Here is a 17,513-nt window from a genome sequence, read left to right as displayed (position 1 = left end):
GTGCAGAAATTAGATACTAGGGTTCTGCTGTGGGTAAAGACAGACCTTTGCTTGGGATAGGAGCCCTCTACATCTTTGCTCTCCTGTTCCCTTGGTTTCTGTCCTGTCCCCAGAAAGCTTCTGGGGAGACCAGTGACTTCTGTTTTCTCAGTGCAAACAGAGGCCTTTCAGAGGCAAACAGAGGTAACCACAAACTCCTTCTATAGGAAGGCTGTCACTAGGTCTTGTGGTCATGGTCCATCATCGGGTGCTGCCTTTGTGGCATACAGATGAAAGGCAAGATGAATATGAGCCCTGATCACTCACTGATCCATCCCCAGAACAGCTCACTCTCCAGACCCCTGCAGAGGAGGGTGGCTGATGGACCCTGGCTGAGAGGACCTCCCCTGTTCACTGCCTGGAAGGTCTGGTAGTGTCCATGGGACATGTTTTGGTGCTGCTAGATACCAGGCATGCTACTGAATGAGTCTTCCTTGGTTTGCTGTGGTAGTGGCTTTAGGACTGTGCTGTGATGGATGCACTCACCCCACTGAGCTAGTTGAACTTTGGTTCAGGCAGATGCTCAGCAAGCAGGCCTAACCAAAGTTAATCTTATCGTGTGAGGTGACCAGACAAAACTGCATTAACACAGCAGAAAATCTGACTGGAAATCAACCACTTTGCACTATTAATACTTGCAAATGTCAGCATCCTTTGAGCTCCTGCAACACTGATGGACATTCATTGAATAGAAAGTGCACTGTGGGAGTTTAAATATTTTCTCCCATTCTGCTTTGTTTTTCCCCTCTCTGGGATCCTGAATCCCCTGATGGTTCAGCTCAATGAGAGCCTTTCACCTTGCCATGAGTGGGTGAGTGGGATGGAGTGGATTTGTGTCCTAGGGTCATTGTTAAGTCCCCAGTCCCATCCCAGTTGAGAGTGGGAGCTAAGATGTTTCCTACAGTAAACCAGTGCAAGAGCTGGCAGAACACTGATTCTACCTGGTATCTTCAAGGGCAGAGATAATAATAGGAGGGTTGGGCTGTGAGATAGGAGAGACATTTACAGATGTAAGGTAAGAGAGGTAGAGATGCTATGGTTGCTGTGTCTTGCAGCTGGGTTAGGATATGTGCTGATGGTACAGAGATTAGAAAGAGTTCATATATATCAGTGCAGAGGTTGCCCAGGAAGACCCAGGCTGCTGATCCAGGAGGTTAGTGGTGCTTTGGTACTGCTATCTTTGTCTATCACATCTATAATGTGGCTATATCCAAATTTCTAGGAATAAACCTGATAGAAGAACAAACCTGATCCCATTAAAATAATAGTCTTTGAGTCTCTCAGTCTTTTTCATAGCTTTGAAAACTTCTGTCTGTATGGTCAATTCAAAGAAAGGCTGCTATTGTGGGACTTAAAAGAGACATCTAAGGATTGATCATGAAGTGTCTAGGGAGAAAATTGGACTTTAAATATCTGCAAAGAAACCATAGGCTGGGAGCTGTGCCCTGCAACCTGTACATGTAGATCAGCACTGATTTATACAGAGGCCTGGCTGTTTGCAGAGACCTGATTGTACTGGCTGAATTCTTGGCCCACTACTCCATCTCTTCCAGAGTAGAGAAAAACAGCTGAACAAATGGAGATGTGCAGATGATCTGCATGCAGTTCAGAGATTTCCCTTCTGTCTTGTGGTTTTTGGCTTTTTTTTTTTTGGTACTGTTGATCTCCAAAGTGATTTGGATGATTGACTTGCCCCAGTCTCCTGGCTGTGGCAAGAAGGATTTAGCTTCTCAGCACTGGAGAAGATAACTGTGCAATTGTGAGCATTTCAGCCATCTTGGACGTAGAGATGATTTATTGCTCAATATATGGCTCAATAGAGCCATAGAGGAACTGAAAATTGGGGTGTGATTTGTACTCGGGGCTAGCACTGGTTTCTTGGGATGAATTCTGTTCAAGGTGTCACCTGTGATTGCAGCCTTCCTTCCCCTTCACTTGCAAAGAAATAATACTAAAGGGCTTTTACAGTGATCTCTCCCTTCCCACAGGGTTCCCAGATCCCCATATTCTTCTTCCAGCCCAGACAGGATTAGCCAGCACTGACATAAGCTCTTCATCCCTACAGAACAACTGAGAGATCCTGTGTTGGCTGCTTTTGGGCAAAAAAAAAAAGCTCTTTGCCAATTCACAAAACTGAGGGAGGAGGGGAAAAAAAGGAACTAGGGAGAATAATTGGCTTATTCCCAGCAGCCTTGATAGCTGCTCTTAAGCAATTATGGGGACTCAGCAACACCCCTATCACAGCCATTCTAAGAGATTAACTGTCTGCTCCTCTGGCAATTAGAGCTTGTTAAATGGGAAACTGCCTCTTAGCTTTGACTTTGTTGTGGCTGTTTTCACTTCTCCAAGAGGGGCCCGAGGCACTGAAGGAAGTGGTGTGAGTATCTGCAGAGAGGATTAAGTATGAGCTGCCTTTTCTGTGCTAGGAGAGAGGCTTGTGGACAGGGTGGCTGTAAGGAAATTGAAGCTGTGATTTATTTTCTCTCTTAGCTCCTCCCTCCTCTCAGCATTTTTGGTCAACCTGGAAAGCACAGGCTGCTCCCTGGTCCCATCCATGTTTCCTCCTGTGATAACTTTCCATCCGTCTTTGTTAGCAGCCTTGGAAAATGACTTAGCTTGCTGATACCATCTGTGAAAACATCAGTGTTGTGTATTTGTGTGCTGGCCCCATTAGCACAGGAAAAGCACTGAGCAGAGCTATGAAGCACAGGTTTCTCTCTGCTCAGGCCATGTACCTACCCTGAGATCCTGATTAAGTCAGGGTGCACTTCAGGGCTTCTTTGCTACCAGAGAGGTTTATGACGTTCCTGCCTCTTGCACTCTACAGGGCATCAGAAGACCTGAATGACAAAAGATATCCATTAGCCTCGATTGCACTGCAGAGTTTCAGGTAGACCTGCTAGCCCAGCCAGGAGGGTGACAAGGCCTCATCTCTGTCCTCCCCAGAGCTCTGTGGGATTCAGAACTGCCCTAAGGCACTGCTGTGACTCTTGCCCAACTGCTTTGGCAGGCTTGAGGGTCTTGGAGAATGAAAACATAACAACACAAACGAAGTATGGAGGCCAAGACAAGTCCTCTTTCAGCCCTGTTTGTGCCCCACAGGCATGCAGGGCTCGGTATGGCCCAGACTTGCACCATGTCTGTGCTACAAGCACAGCGTGCCACCCGGCTTGAACAGGACCCCTGTGCTGCACAGCAGGTGCCCTGCTTGTGGGGAAAGCCTTGCAGCCCCCTGCTTTTCCTTGGCTATATAAACCACACTGATGTGAAGGGCTCCAGCAGCTGCCAACCGTGGCTGGGTGCTGGCCACCTGTGTCATTGGCAGCAGAAATCACAGCAGGAGATGGTGCTACGTGGTGCCTCTCTCCCGTGGGCTCAGCAGGAACCTTGCACTTTGGAATTAGCTTCAGATTTTTTCTTGCTGATTTATTCTTCGAGTTTTCTAGGCCAGCTGTCCTCCTTTATTATCCTCATACTACCTATTTATCTCATCTGCCCCCTCTTCTTCCTGCTCTGGTTGCCTGTCCTTTGCTGAGCTCTTGCCTGCCAGCAAAAACAAGCCACAGCAATGGAGCATGACAGATCCTGCTGAAGACACATCAGCCCTGGCAGCCAAAGCCAAGTCAGCAAAACTGGTCCCTACTCACTGTGCTCCACATCCAGCCTGTGTTTGGGATGAAGTTCCTGAGGTATCTTGCCACTGCGAGCACCTCAAATGCATTTGTCATCCTGCCTGCACTCTTTCTGATCTGCAAAGACAAATGAGGTGCCTGAAAGCTGCAGTTAGGGAAGAAATTGTTACCTCCTCTACCTACATACTGTGCTCACTCCAGCTCCTTCCCTACACCCTTCTGTCACCCATGTTCCCCCAACATCCCCAGGCTGACAGGTTGAGAGTCAGATCCAGGATGGTCCTGGCACCAGCAGACACGATTAGGCTTCAGACCACCCTTCCTGGAACTCTTTGATTATGGTCTTCAAGCCTCTAGACCTTCGGGCCTTGGTGGTGAGAACACAACTTTTTTGCACACAAACAATAATAATATTCTGCCATTTTATTTTCTATTCTAGGCATGTTTTCAGAGAGACCAGCTGGAGGGGTCAGCTCTGTTGTTAATTTCATGTCACAATCTTCTGCTGTTCCTTCTTTCTGTGTTAGTAAAGTGGGACTTGTTTGTTGAGATGCAAGGAATTTTCTGCACCTCATGTCTCCACACACATATTTCTCTCCTCTGCTCCAAAGCTGTTTTTCCCAGTGGATCTCAGCCAGGTGTGTGGGACTGCTGTTGCTTATAATTCTTCAGCCATGGGTTTGGCTAAATGTCCTGGTTTGGGCCAGGATAGGATTAATTTTCTGTCTTGTAATTTTGCTTTCAGATAAGTCTCTCATAAGTAGCTGTTCTTGCTGAAATTAACAGCAAGCTTCTCATTCAGTGTCTGCTTCTAGGACTGATAACACTTGATGTTCATAGTTACTGCTAGAGACTGGTGTGCAGAGCCAAGGCCACTGCTCAGGTCTGAGGAACATCTTGTGTTCCAGAAAGAGAAAAGGAGTAAAGAGGTCACACCTGCAACCCTCTTTTAGGGAGGAGCGGGCAAGATAAATGACCAAAACTGACCAGAGTATTCCACCCCATACACATCATACTTGGTATAACTCCGAGGGGTCGTGAGCATCAAGCCCCTTCTCTTTGCCTTTGCCCCTCCCTTTGCCCTTCTTTGCCTGTTTCTTTGCCACGTTGTTTTGACATCCTGGGAGGATTCCATCCTTTTGCCTGTGGTCCTGATCCATCCCAGCCCATATCTGTGTGTTCCTGCCTCCAGCTCCCAACTGCTGCTGACTCCAGGATTCCAGCCTGGACTTTCCCAGGGCTGCCCTGCAGCCTCAGTGGTGACATGAGAGTTACTGGGGGGAGGGGAATGTAGTATTGGTTTTTCTGTGTATTTGTATATATATAATTTTTCATTTTGGTTACTTATCATTAAAGCTGTGTAGTTTAGTTTCCAACCCATAAGTCTCTCTCCCTTATTCTCTCTCCTTTCTTTATCAGGGATGGGAGGGGGGTTAATAGAGAGCATCTGTCATTTGGTTAATTACTGGCCTAGTGTTAAACCATGGCACTAAAAGAAGTTGAAACAAAGCTACATCTGTACCTCAAAGGAATCCCCTTCTATAAAACATAGATGACTTTTCTGCCTATCTCACTCCAGCTCCTTCCTCAATAACATATTATGCCTTTAGCTAATTTCACCTAATCTAGAATTGTATAATTATAAATATGAAAGAAAAGAGTCAGAGGTGAGACTTCATCAGTAGTCTTTCTGGCCTCACTGTGAGCTTACAGCCAGGATAACCCCACTTTATGGGGGTGAGAGTAGGTGTTCTTTGGCATTTGTCATTGGCTTGGCTGCAAGCTTCCTGGGGGGGGGGGGGCTATAAATAGGAGAGGGGCTGTGATTCAGCAGCCACTGGAGGACCAGCACCTTCCAGTGTGTCCATTGCTTCAGAAGTCTAAACTCTCTGTGATTTGGATTTTTGCATTAAATTTGCAGCTTCCTCCACAAGTGGAGCAGGGGAAGATGAGTTACTGTGCCTCTGGGGAGGATGGTGTGGAAGTAACCACTGTGCAATGATGCAGCCCACGAGACTGATCTCAGGCTCCAGCAAAGCACCCTCATTCCTTATTGATGTGTACCTGCTTTCATGTTTCTTGCTTCTTTACCTGATGTTTGTTATTACTGGGCAGACAGAGGCACTAAAATAAATTGTTTAGATCAGGCCTGTGGAGAAGCAGCCATGCATTATCATAGTAGCAGTGGTTTTGCATCTGCATAGTAAGTGATGGGAATAATATGAGACTGAGTGAACTGGCAAAAAGCACAACTGTGTACACCTTGAGGCTCTGAGCAGCCAAATTGCTTCTTGCATTTAGGTTCAGATCACCAATTTCATCTTTGCTTAGTTAATTCACCCAGTGCTTTGGGACATTATTGACAGGCATGCTTTTGTAAAGCTGTGTGGGCCTGCTTCTGCTGAGATGTGTTGATGTAAAGGTTATTTTCTGTGTGCACATTGGGGGTAAAAATACTTCTGTGTGTGTATGAGTTTCTGTCAGATACAGCATTTTTTATGTTCTGTCTCCTGCCAAAATCTTAGTGAAGGCCTTGGCTTTGTCCCCCTTTTGGAGGGCTGGTGTAAATCTGTCCACTGTGTCAGGGTGTAAATGACCCCACAGTTTCATGGGGTAAAGCTTGCTGAGCAGAGTTATCCATTTTCCCACTGATGAAAGTGAGAAAGATGTTCTGTGGGAAGGAAAATCTGTTGGCCCAGAGGTAAGTGAGTGGTAACCACGAGAACACGTAGGAGACCTGTGATGCCCTGGGAGATCCAAAGGACTCCATGTGGACCCAGAAGCAGCAGCAGCATTGTGCTCCACTGCTGGCTCAAAACTATCTGGATGTCAGTCCCATGAGATGTTCGCAGCTGCCTGAATGAAGACAGGCTCTGTTCCCTGGAGGAGAAAATGAGAAAACAGTCACAAAGGCATCACATAGGCTTACTACTGAAGAACAGCCAGGGGGGAGGGAAGATTGCTCAACCAGGTCATCCTGTGGCTCTCACCCTTTCTAATGGAGCCTTGTTCCTCATGGCCTCTCAGCCCTTCTGCTTTCAAGTCAACAAATTACAAAAAGGGTAAAAAGCAAAATGGAGGACAAAAAGACAGAATGGTATAATTTTGTGCATCCTCTCCCTCTCTCTTCATTCCTTTGAGCCATTTTTATCCCAAGAGAATTCAGCTGGAAATATTAAAAACCCTAAAAGGACATCACCTCTTTGTAATGAAGTGTAAAGGTCACTTGTGCTCAAATCACACTCTTTTATTTTGTTTTTATATTTGTTTTGAGGAACAGCTCCTCTATTTAATTATTCAGTTTGCTTTTATACTGCAGCTGCTGGTCTCTTGTCACTAATCTCTGACACTTCCCTTCACCCAAGCCCCTGGGAGACTTGGTAATGTGGCCTGCAGGGTCACACTGAGGACCTGTGGATACTGTGGCCAGCAGACATGACTTGCCTGTACGAGGAAGGAGAGGCTGAATGAGGAAGAGGAGCACTGATTCTTTATTTTCAGAGTTACTTTTTTTGATGGTGTGGGTCTGCAGGATGTGGACATGGTAAATTTTTACTGAGTTAAATCTTTGTGCATGAGGTACCTCTTAATGTGATGGAAAGGAGAAGGGCTGGAGGGGAGGGCTGGGACATTTCTGTCTTCTGGGCTCACTGGATAGGAGGATGGAGGTGGCAGGCTGTGGGGTGGAAGTGACCCCTGGCTGCTGACTGCTCACTGAGGAATATAGTTACTTAACAGGCTCTGAGTTGAAGCAAAACCTCTGGCACTGGTGCAATCCTCAGTCTTCAGGTGTCTCTTAGCCCATGATGCCCATGGTCAGAGAGAACACTGGGAGAAATATGAGCACTCCTGTGACCAGCTGTGGGAGTCACCAGCACAAAAATGGGTGATAGATTTGTGGCAAGGTGTTCTCTGGGGATGAATCTGGGGTCACATGGAAGTTCCCTTTGGACAGATGACCAAGAGAGGGATAGGGGACAGGGCCAGCAGAACCATGCCACAGCTCCCCATTGCTTCCAGAGATGCTTTGGTTTAGTTGGCCCACAGGGTCCTTCCCCACTCCATGTTGGCACCCAGTGAGTCTTCCCAGCAAAGGTGCAGCATCCAAACCATGTACTCATTGATACCTTCCCATGTGGGAACAGCTCCTATTGCTCTCCACCCCAGGCCTTTGTTGATGTTTATGGAAAGTGGTGAGGCCCTGGCTGGGTTGGTCTTTTCTCCCTGCTGGGGCACCAGAGCTGTGCAATAGGGAGTCTGAGACCAGAGGCAGCAAGGCAAGAGATAGTATGGATCCCTGCAGGGGCTGAAGGGGCTATTTCAGTGGCTGAGATTATTATTGCCCTAATTATTACTGTAGCAACATAAATAATTAATAACCATGATTAATTGTATGGACCCAAGAGAGGCAGAAACAACTTTCGCCATCTGTAACCCCTTTCTCCCCTGAGCACTGCTCCCTCCAGAACTTTTCTGCAGTGTTTTATCTCCCTGTATGTTTAAATGACTCAAACATTGTGGAGTTTCCTCCATTTCCCCACGGGACACCTCATTCTCTGCTCTAATTATAACACTGCATCAGTTATTAATGCCCACAAACACAGGTCCTCAGTTGCTGGGATGAATTAAGATTTATATAATCATGTGAGGATTTAAGAGCTGAAAAGCCTTTCACAGTGCACTGCATTAATCATTTAAAAGGAGCCTGATGGATAGTTTTTACATATGTATTTGGTTGTTTGCTTTTTCATCCACTCCCCAGGAAGTCCAGCTGTTCTTGGCTATAGTTGGTGTGCTCAACTCCAGCCAAGCCATCACTAAAATCAAAATGATTTCTGAAGACTCACGTTCACATTAACCTGGTGATGCACCCATGCAACACATGAACTGTGCTGGTAGTAAAGAAACATACCAGGATCTCCTTTGTCTTTGGATGGTTTCTGCACATCACTTCATAAAGATTTCCAGTTTGAAAGGGCAGTTGCCTAAATTTAAAAATCACAGAGCAGAAAAAAATGGCAGGCACCAAGGACAAGCTGAATTAATGAAATTCCTTTTCTGTGTCTGGGCCTCACTGCTTTTTATCCATCTGTCAACACATAGGACAGCCTATGTGGACTCAGTTTTCTGTACTTTTATATCTGCAGAGTTCCAAACTAAAGACTTTAGCCAATGAAGGATGGGAATCAATGTGAAACATCTTCTACTTACGTAAATGGAAAAAAAAGCCTTGCAGTTTTTAGAGAGCCTCTTTCCTTCTCTGGAGTGGAGTGTTTTATGTTTGCAGTAGCAACAGGTACCTTCTGATTCCAGGTTGCACAGAGCAACCCCTGAGCTATCAGCAATGTTGAAAAGGCAGAGGCAAAGGAGGGAAGACCCACAAGAAGTTTCCCAGTCTATTACAGTTTTGTTTTACTGCTTTGTGTTCTCTGGATGGCTTAGAGAGAGATGCTTTTTCCTCATCTGTAATTTGTTGTCATATTAATGTATGGAGAAGCTGAATACTGAGAAATCTTGGGAAACTGATGAGAAATGCCTCAATGAGCTTGGTGTATTTCTCAGCTTGGCTGTTAGGCTTTTATATCCTAGTGGTGTTGGGCAGCAGGGTCATGCAGGGAATCTGAGATGGTTACACAAGAGCTGAGTGGTTCTTTTTGTTTTTTTCTTGTTTTGTTTTTTTTGTTTGGTTTTGTTGTTTCTTGGGGGGTCCTTTTTGGTTTTGTGGGTTTTGTTTTTGTGGGTTTTGTTTTTGTGGGTTTTGTTTTTGTGGGTTTTGTTTTTGTGGGTTTTTTTTGTGTTTTTTGTTTGTTTGTTGTTTTTTTGTTTTGTTTAATACCAAAATGGAAGAAGGGGTAGTGATTTTACACTAAAAGAGTCTGGATTCAGAGTAGATATAAGAAAGAAATTTTTTTTAGTGAGGGTGGTAGAACACTGGAGGAGGTTGCCCAAGGAGGTGATTAATGCCTCATACATGGAAGCATTCAGGGTTAGGCTGAACAGGGCACTGAGCAACCTAGTCTAGTTGAAGGTGTCCTTTCTGACTGCAAATAGGATTGGAATAGATGGCCTTTGAATATCCCACCCTAAATTATTCTGTGATTTTGTTTCTTCCTGATTGACCAAAGCAACAACATACAGTCTTACTCACAGATTTATTCACATAGCATTGTACATGCTCTTTCAAGGTGTGATAGTTCTAGCTTGCTATATTCTTCCTATACAGGTTTTCTTTTTTTTCCTCACATTGTCTTGCCTTGGTTTCCTGACCTGTTGTTTTCTGCTGGATGCTGCTGAGACCTGGCTGAAACTCTCTGGTAGGAGGATTAGTTGGTGAAGCACATTTCTGGGGAGGAGGAATAGAAGATCTCCATTATGGCAAGGACCACAGAAGGTACCAAGCATTTTCAAGATGCTGACTGTAAACTCTTGGTTAGGGATTTCTATATTTCTGACCTGATGACTCTCTGTTGCCATCAATATTCTTTGAGTCTACTGGGAGTTTCTGTGGCTAAAATGGGAGAAGAAATAGGCCCAGTTCTGCCTTAAAATTGATTTGAGATCTGCCTGAACACAGTCCAGCTGTCAAGATGGTAAAATAATTTTCCCTTTATGAGAACACAGCTGAAAGCATAGCTGCCAGCATCCCCAAACTGTGTTATCTTGAAAAACAGATTGCAGTGTGAATGCCTGAATTTCTGTCATGGGTATTTCTTTGACCAGACCTAATGAATTTCTCTAAGAGTGATGTATGCAAAGAACCTAGTACTCCACTCCCAGATGGGAAGTTTTGCCTTCAGTTTGTCTCTGAGTCAGTTTATGTTTCACCTTGAAGAGATGAAAACACCAAGAGAAGCAGAATAACGTGGGGAGGTGTGAGAAAAGATTGCCTTTGGAGGTTTTGTCAGGGTCAGTAGCACATGAGAGATGCAAATCAGTCAGCCCGGCAATGTCTGAGAGTTTCCCTACAGCCTGTTTTGCTCAAGTGTGTCAGAGAAGCTATTGCAAAACTGGCTTTCTTTGTTACTGCTACATATGAGGGACTTAGCACCTTCCTTGGGCCTTCCATTCTTCAGACTGATGGAGGGCAGGAAGCTTATGGCAATAGAATGGAAGTTACATCCCAGCAGCTGCGAAACACAACTCACTACCCCGCTTTTCTATGGAGCCTGTGCCTGCCCTTGAAGGAACATGCTGACATCCATGGGTACCATCTCCTCTCCAGAATGCTTGCTTTCTCTTGGAACCTTGCAGACCTGTAGTGGTAAATGTGTCATCCAGAAACCTCACCCAGGGCTGCCCACCACGTGGATTGCACACCCCATGCAACTTTTATTGGTAAGATCAGACTGTGCCTTACCCTCCATCTCTACAGCTGCTGCATCATGGGCCTGTCTGCCATCCAGGTCCCACAAAGGGCAGTCTGGTCATAGGACAGCTGCTGCTGTGTCATTCAGCAGCTGGGGAAGGAATCTTCTCTCATAGATGACCAAGTGGCTCTGCCATCTGATCGCAAAACTGTCTGACTTGATATGTGGTGTCCCGTGCTTTGGTTCAGAAAGCAGTCAGTCAAGAGGCTAAGTTCTCTCAGATAAATGGCTCAGCTTGGAGCATTGTGGCTTGGTGTTTGTGAAACTGCTAATCCTAATTAACAGCTTTTTTTGAGGCCATTTTATACCTCTCCAGCAGCCCAAGAGGGCTTTAAAGTGAATGGAAATGGCCCCATGGAGAGGTCTCTGAAGATGTTGCTATGCCAACGTGCTTAAAGCAACTATTAAGGCTTCAGTTGCTCTCTTCCATCCCGTGGTGTTGTTATTGTCATACGGGCTCTGATGGTACCAGAAGTATGGCTGTGATAGATGAGGCCTGGACTTTTTGAGAAAATATGGGGAGAAGAGGGAAAAATAAGGAGAAAGGGGTAAAACCATGCCAGGCAGCAATATAAAGATTCAGAAACCACCACAACGAGAAAAACAACCTGAAAGACTTGAGATTTCTCTGACAGAAAATTGAGTCAATTTTGTCTTGTATAATCCTTAAAAAAAAAAAACACATACTATTTTTTTCTCCCTGAATACATTTCTTTATTGAAAATTTGAAGGGAACAGGGCATTTCCACTGGGTACTTGGTTTTCCCCACCCAGTCTGGTGAGGACACTGGCACCCTAGCCATGTTGTACCTATTGCCCCTAACAGACTGCCACTGGTTGTACTGTGCTTTGCTGTCAGGTGATTGATGCCATTTATTCAAGAGAAGACAAAGCTAACAAACTGACATGGTATAGCTGGCACCCTGACACCACGCCTGGTGTGGGAGCTTCCATCCCAACCACAGGCATCCCAACCACTTCTATGCAGTCAGAAGTGTTGATGTCTCCCCCTCTTGCTCTGCAATGAAAAGCTTGAAACATTTTTGGCAACGCTCATTCTCCTACAAACGCAATCTTCCCAAAGCCTGTAAATCTGAGGCACTAAGAAAAAGACACATTATAATGAATGCATTTTAGGAATATAAAAAGTGATTACTTATATCACTTTTTCTTCCCCCCGTCCCCTCCTTCACCAACTTGTGTTTTTATCTTGGGAACTGCCAAAGATGAAAGGGATAGAATGGTTGATGGAGAGAGGACACAGGTTTCTCTTTCAGGGCTGGTGTGAGCTGTGTCTGCAGGGAGCTCTTCCCCTGAGCCCACAGACCCTCTGCCCCTGGGTACCTCCTCAGATACCAGCACCCTCCCATGCTCTGCTTCAAATGAAAATAATGATGTCTCATGTAGATACAAAAGTGGAGAAAGAAAGGGGAACAAAAAGCATGATTTTATAGTTCAAGCACCAGCAGCAGTGCTGCAGCATAGTGGTTTCCTCAGTGAGGAGGAGGTGAGAAGGGAGGCTGTGGAGGTTCAACTCCCTGCACTTCAGTTGCTGACGTGAGCCCTGGTTTGCTGGAGCCAGGACAAAACCCAGAAAACAATAAAGAGGACAAAAGTAGTGTGAGCTACAGCATCTTGGAGACAACACCTCTGAACACCCCTCCGTTTAGTAGGCAAGGTGAGACAGTGGCAGGGCCACATCCTCCTGTAAGTTCATGAAGCACATGAAAGGTGTAGAGGAGAGGTGGAGGCATCATTTGGGGCAGCACGATATCCTCAGGCAGGGCTTGTGTGATTCTCTCTGTGTTAGGATTTTCTGATTGTGTTTTGAAGGGGTGGGGATGGCTTTCTCATTAGCATCAATGCTTTGTGTCCTTCTTCCCCCAGTTAATTGGATTTTTAGGGGAGCTTGAGGGTGGAGGGAGTAGTGGCAGTCTGGTGAGGCCATGTAGGATGCAGGAAGGTGAAAATGTTGATGGAGGGAGACCACATTTTGGTGTGGGGAGAGGATTAGTGAGAGCCCAATTATTTTCTTAGTGGATCAGGCATGACTAATGAATGCTTCTCCAGAGGACAAAGGGTAACATTTCATGTATATGGCTGTGTGGGCCCAGGGGTGGACTTGGCAGCTGTGCAGGCACTGCTGGCCTTTGCTCCTCCATGAGGTTTGGGGACAGGAGGCTTGGTGGCTCTAGAGTGAGGCCTTCATCAAAGCTAGGGTTGTCCCTTCAAGCATGATCATCACAGAAGTCACCAGCATTATGATGGGGAGCAGAAAGACCAAAATAAAACCTACCAAACATTAACCCTCCCCAAAACACTTGGATAAATATTGGTATTTTCTTTACAGTGGCAAAAGACTGAGGTGACCAAGAAAGGGTTTCTCTTGCATTAGAAACAATTCTTTTAAGTGGTGGAGACTGCTTCTTAGCAGTGTTGATTTGAAGAAATTACTGTGTTTCCTTAAAAACAAAAGACCATAAAAATCCCCCACTCCGAAAACATCAGACCAACATTTTTTTGTACTTTCCAAAAAGACATTTTTCTCTAAGGGATAATTTTTATCCCTCTTACAAGGTGTGGACAAACAATGGTGTTGAATATATGGGTAGTCAATACACTTGTTTATTATGTATAATAAGTAACATCCAGAAATCTCAGCTAAGGATCCAGCCCCAGTGTGCTAGTCCTTGTACAAACATACAATAAGACAATCTCTGTCCTGAAGAGCATAAAGTCTTGCAATGCTCCCTTACACAGCATAAGTTGGAGTGGAAAGTGAGGAACTGGAGACAGAAAAATGAGAACTCAGCCTTTTTCACAGGGTCACAGAATCAGCCAAGTTGGAAAGGACCTCTGAGATCATCAAGTCCAACCCTTAATCCACCACCACTGTGGTTACCAGACCATGGCACTGAATGCCACATTCAGTCCCAAAAATGTCCAGGGATAGAGAATCCACCACCTCCCTGGGCAGCCCATTCCAATGCCAACGTTTTCCTAAGTTCCTTTAACCTTCCAATCAAAACTCATAAAACAAAAATGTTTTATGTTTTAAAACATAAGAGAACCATGATCATGGTTCCCAGTGCCCATCATTATTCAGATGTAAATATCATAGAATCAAATAACCATCTATGTTAGAAAAGACTCCTAAGATCATCAAGTCCAACCTTAGATTTAATACTATCAAGTCTGCCACTAAACCATGACTCTAAGTACCTGACATTTAAGGTACTTGGAGTTATTTTGAATACCTCCAGGGATGGTGACTCCCCCACTTCCCTAAGCAGCCTGTTCCAATTCCTGACAGTAAAGAAATCCTTTCAGTAAAGAAATTTTTCCAACTGAAACCTCCCTTGTTGCAACTTGAGGCTGTTTTCTCTTGTTCACTTGGGAAAAGAAACCAACACATAGAGCTCAGCCTCCTTTTCTCTAAGTTAAACAACCCCAGTTCCCTCAGCTGCTCTTTGTAAGACTTTTTCTCCAATTCTTACACCAGCTTTGTTGCTTTTCTTTGGATATACTCCAGTACCTCGTTGTCCTACTTGTAGTGAGGAGCCCAAAACTAGCCACACTATTTCCAATTCAAGCCAGGATGCTCTTGGCCTTTTTGGCCACCTGGGCACACTGTTGGCTTGTACTCAGTTGCTTGTCATCCAGCACCCCTAGGTCCTTTTCTGAAGAGCACTTTCCAGCCACTCTTTCCCAAGCCTGTAGCATTGTCTGGGGCTGTTCTAACCCAAGTTTCTCTGTACTTGGCCTTGTTGAACCTCATACAATTAGCCGTGGCCCAGCCAGCCAGCCAGCCTGTCCAGGTCCTGCTGCAGAGCCTTCCTACCCTCAGGCAGATCAACAATGCTGCCTAACTTGGTGTTTTCTGCAAGCTTAGTGAGGATGCACTTAATCCTCTCATCCAGATCATTGATTTTAAACAGAAGTGGCCCCAAAACTGATCCCTGGTGGTGCAGAAAGGAGACAGCTTGGCAGTGAGTCGTGCTGTTTGTTGATGCTGAAACCATTCCCCTCAAGAATACGATCCTCAGGTGCTATTCTTCCATCTGCAGCAATGACAGAATCCCACAGGACTTCCTGAACAACTTTGTTTCCTCATGAGGTATTTATCCCCAGGTATCTTCATCCTCAACTCTTCTCAGTGAATTTTGGTTGTGTTCACTTCAGCCATAAGTGTAGGTCTCTGAGGAAGGTCTTTTCCAGTCTTCTCAAAAGCTTGATTAACCAGTTCAGGCTCTGCAGTCCCTGGTGATACCACAGCATCTACAAAGCTTCTGCCACAAGTGGTGATGCTCCACTTAGTATCTCTTGATCTTTGGGTGTGTTTGTCTCTGTCTTGGTAGGGGGATATTCCTGTCCTTTGTAAATGGGATTAATTTTCTGCTCTAGTTCAGATTTGTATTTCTTGAAACCAGGACACCCATCTACAGATGAGCTTCACAGTGCTCCATTGTCTGCTGCCACTCTGCCTTAAAAGGATGGAAGACAAGTCAGGTTATCCAACAAGTTTCGTTCTAGAAGGCTGTAGTTGTTGCATTGCTGGAAATAGAGCTTTTTCCAATCCACAGGATGAATTTATACTCCTGCATAAAGTTTTCAAGGTATTTGAGAGAGTTCATATGTCCATAAATTGGAGTAGGACCAAAAGGCAGGTATGGCAGGTGAGTTCATTGTCCACTTCATCCTGGAAATTACAGAGATGATTGTTTAGCAAGAGGTGGAACTGACCACGTTCACAGCAAGGTTTACTAACTTAAGATGAGTGTTGTTCTGCTATGCACCCAACCATGATATCCAAGCATCAGGCCTCCAGTAAGAACACTTGTCATGTGGCTGTCCAACAGAGGTGGTATGTAGGCTCCAGGGGTGAAAAGCTGACTCATTAGTCCCTGGGAAGAAGGAGGTGAGGGAAACTCAGCACCAGATTGTCTGTGATGGCAGCAATACACAGCTCTTTCACCAAGTTTCCAAGTGGGTAAAAAAATTGAAGCCTATGTGAGAGGAGGAGGCAGCCCAGCCACCCAAGTTCTTACAGCCACCCAGGTTTGTCACAGTTGCTTAGGGGTCTCTGTCTTGCCTGGTGCAGCACAACCTGAGGCCACAATCCTGGGAGTGAATCAGTCAGATGCTGGTGAAAGGCAACAACTGTCCTGGGCTGAAAGATGCTGCTGTACCATAACCCCCTCCAGCATGATGGAAGAATCTATAGACTACAGGGCAGGGCAAGTCGTTTATGCTGGTCTAGGTGGGGACCAGTTGTGCTCAGGTCCCACTGTGTTGCTGAGGAGGGCTACATGCAGCTCTTGGGTGTCCCTGTGCCCTGGATTCCCTGCTGATATCAGGGAAACCTTTTCACAGGAAACTGGAGTTTTGCAAACGAGTTTAAAAAAAATTGTGATTTTTCTTTCTGTCTTTTCTTAGCTTTCCTTTTGTGAGATACTGTAGAAATGTAAAAACATGACTGAATTAATGAATGCCTATATTTATTGAGCTATATATGATGGGCACAGATTTTCCTAAGCCAAAAAGCCCCTCTCTCCTCCTTCCTCAGCCTTAGTAATCAGCTTCCTTGTGCTTCAGCCCACGCTCAGGTATTTTTCTCTGTCAAATCCTCCATCACTGGTTAAATTACCTAGGTGCATGTTGGCATTATAATTTTTGTTGGATTCTTACAATCTTTCAAATCTGCTTTGCCCAAGTCCCTGTTATCCTCTTCGGTCTCTTGTACACACCATGCTTCTTTCCTTGCTGATTCTGTAAAAGGTCTAATTTCAGCAAGCTGTTTCTCTCAGTGCTAAAGTCTGTACTCTGGTGGTCATGATGGTTATCTCTGTCCATCAAGGCTTTCTAAGTGCTTTGAAGCTACAGTGAGTTGCAGATGTTTGGACTCTTTCACACACAGATGTGAAATTTTCCCTTCCACCATCCCTTTCTCAGATGTTCCCCTTTCCCATTTTGCAGCCTACATTGCCTGCACACCCTTTATGCCACCATGCTGTTAATGAACCTGTTTGGTATGGGCCTGGTTTGCCACCAGTGTGTCCCATCCTACTCACACACTGCCTTCTGTTATGTGAAGACATCACTCAGTCTGATTTGTGAGCCTGTTAGAATAGGATGATCTTTCCTTTTGGCTCCCCACAGAGATCACAGGACCCTGTTTAATCCCTGTCAAAGTATGGTTGAGTCACAGGAGGTTTTTCTGTTGCTACATCTAATAGTGCTTTGCTTTCAGGAGCAGAACATCAATCTGCTTGGCTGGGAATTGGTACTGTCACCCAGCAGCTTGCCTTTTCTGCAAGTTGTTTTGTTTCTTTTCTTAGACTTCTCCCTCTGTGTCTTTCTCTCTAAAACATTAATTTCTTCTAATTAGAGCCTCCTTAACAATTCTTTTTTTCCCCTTTCCTCGGTTAATTTCCACTAATTAGAACCTCCTTAATATTTCTTTGGCTAAATAATT

This window comes from Calypte anna, chromosome 4, assembly GCF_003957555.1.
Source record: "Calypte anna isolate BGI_N300 chromosome 4, bCalAnn1_v1.p, whole genome shotgun sequence".
In the NCBI taxonomy this organism is placed as follows: Eukaryota; Metazoa; Chordata; class Aves; order Apodiformes; family Trochilidae; genus Calypte; species Calypte anna.
The sequence above is the reverse complement of the archived record's forward strand: the minus strand, read 5'-3'. Positions refer to the sequence as shown.